This window comes from Babylonia areolata, chromosome 15 (assembly GCF_041734735.1).
Source record: "Babylonia areolata isolate BAREFJ2019XMU chromosome 15, ASM4173473v1, whole genome shotgun sequence".
Taxonomy (NCBI): domain Eukaryota; kingdom Metazoa; phylum Mollusca; class Gastropoda; order Neogastropoda; family Buccinidae; genus Babylonia; species Babylonia areolata.
In genome coordinates this window covers 17702996-17705518 of record NC_134890.1, presented here as the reverse complement: position 1 = coordinate 17705518, position 2523 = coordinate 17702996, and positions in this window count along the sequence as shown.

Sequence of the window (2523 nt, the reverse complement as noted above, 5' to 3'; positions counted from 1 at the left end):
ATTCATTCATTCATTTTTCATCTCTTCATTCATTATTTATTTTGGATTGTGCTTTGATTATCATTATCAGTGTTTGTCCAATTAGACATTTAATTTTTTTAGTTAGTTGCTTACTTGCTTGGTTAATTTTAGTTGACAGAATAGCTTCCATTTTCTCATGTTTGCGTATGTAAAAAATGGGGTTGCCTACATGTTTACATGCCACATATCTCTCGATCCCTTCTTTTTGTACTGCTGACTAACATATAAATATTTTCCACATTACCTATTGACTCAAGACATATAAATTATATGTTACAGTGAACATTGAACATTGAACATTCTCAAGGCCTGACTAAGCACGTTGGGTTACGCTTATTGTCAGGCATCTGCTTGGCAGATGTGGCGTAGCGTATATGGATTTGTCCGAACGCAGTGACGTCTCCTTGAGACACTGATACTGATATGTGTATATGCCTACGACGCCTGTGCCCTGACGATGACTGCTTCCGGGAAAGAGCCAGGACCATGGAGGCATGGTTCACAAGACGTGGACATCATCCCCGACAGGTGAGGGAAGCAAAGGATAAGGTTAGACTGATCCCCAGACAGGAGGCATTGCGCTACAAAAAAAAAAAAAAAAAAAAGGACAGAACTCCTTTTGTCGTCTCCCCCCCCCCCCCCCTTAACCCACCCCTGCGTCAGTGGCTGGCTGAACTGCAGGATTCAGTTCTCCACACAAGCACTCGCATGGGCCAGGCATCTCCTAGTGTTCCTGTGGTGGGGGTGCGCAACTGTAGGAACCTCCTCTCCCTTGTTTGTCACGTGTATTCTAATGTTATGAAATGCGAGCTTCTGTGCGGCTTTTTCCTTCAACAGCGAAAAAGAGATTGCAGCAATTAAACAAAAATGTATTTTTACAAAACAAAATTACATGTTTAAAGACTGAACCCCGAACAAAGACATGAAGGGTTGACTGGATAATGCAGTATATGCAGCATCCGTTCCGTTCATTCCCTTGACCGCTGGGGTCGTTGGGGGGACATGAGGAAGATGTCATAGCTCGCCACGCCGTTCTGTTGGCAGCTGTCGTGAGGAGATCTGGCATCGTCATTTTGGTCCATTCCTTGACGTTGTCGGACCAGCTCTTTCTCTGCCGCCCCCGTCTGCGCCCTCCCTCTACAGTCCCTTGCAGGATGGTTTTGGAGAGGGTGTTACGTCGTATGACGTGACCAAACCATGCCATCTTCCGTCGTTTGACAGTCGCCAGCAGTGGTTCTTGGGGCCCAACAAGGTTGCTGACCAGGTTCCGCACATAGCCATTGGTCTTGTGCTCCTTGTAGGAGATGTGTAGTAGTCTCCTCAAGCACTTGGTTTCGAATCAGAATCTCTGATTATCCCACGTCTCAACGCAACAAGAGAAAGACACGATCCGCATATGTTTAGAGAGCTGGATTCTCTGGAGTCTCTTGACTTCGATCCACATCGCACCTAATGGGTTAAGGGTGGAGATTTTTCCGATTCCCCAGGTAAAAAAATGTGCAGACTTGCTAGTGTCTGGACCCCCTTCGAGTGTATACGCACTCAGAAGATCAAATACGCTCGTGATTTTTTTTTTTTTTTTCCGTAAACCTTGTCAGTGTTCGGTGGGTAATGCATGTCAGCCTTCGTTGGGAAAAAGGAACATACTCCACATGCAAATACCCGGAGACAGAGTATGGTTGTCCACATGCGGGGAAAATCTAAAAAAAAAAGAAACAAACAAAAAAAAAAAACCACAAAAAAACCCCCAAACAAACAAAAAAAAAAAAAGAAAAAAAAAGAAAAAAAAAGAAAAAAAGAAACAAAAGGTCACACACGTAACATTTGCTTGTTTTTGTTGTGTGCGTGGGCGTGACTAAAACCCGACTGAATGATGCAGGAAACGAATGATGAGCGCCCAATGGTAGCTGTCAGTCAGCTCTACCCAGGTAGACAAGCCTGCTGTGCAAATGCCTCTGTGAGTCTGTATTTGTGAAGCGCTCAGGGCTTTGTCTCTGGCCAATGATAGCCGAAAAATAAGTATCCAGATCCTTCATGCCTTCGTTTTCCATGGTGGAAAGTGGAAGAATGGTTAATGTACAGAGTCCGTGATGGTGTGAGTTCGAATCCCGCTCTCCCCCTTTCTCCCACGTTTGACTGGAAAATCAAATCGAGCGTCCAGTCTTTCGGGTGAGACGATAAACCGAGGTCCTGTGTACAGCACGCACTTGGCGCACTGAAAAAGGACCCATGGCAACGAGAGTGTTGTCCTCTGGCAAAGTGTGGTTGTGTGTGTGTGTGTGTGTGTGTGTGTGTGTGTGTGTGTGTGTGTGTGTGTGTGTGTGTGTGTGTGTGTGTAGAAAGAAATCCACTCTGATAGGTACACAAATATTTCAGCATGCACTCAAGGCCTGACCAAACGCCATTGGGTTATGCTGCTGGTCAGGCATCTGCCAAGCAGATGTGGTGTAGCGTATATGGATTTGCCCAAACGTAGTGATGCCTCCTTGAGAAACTGGAACT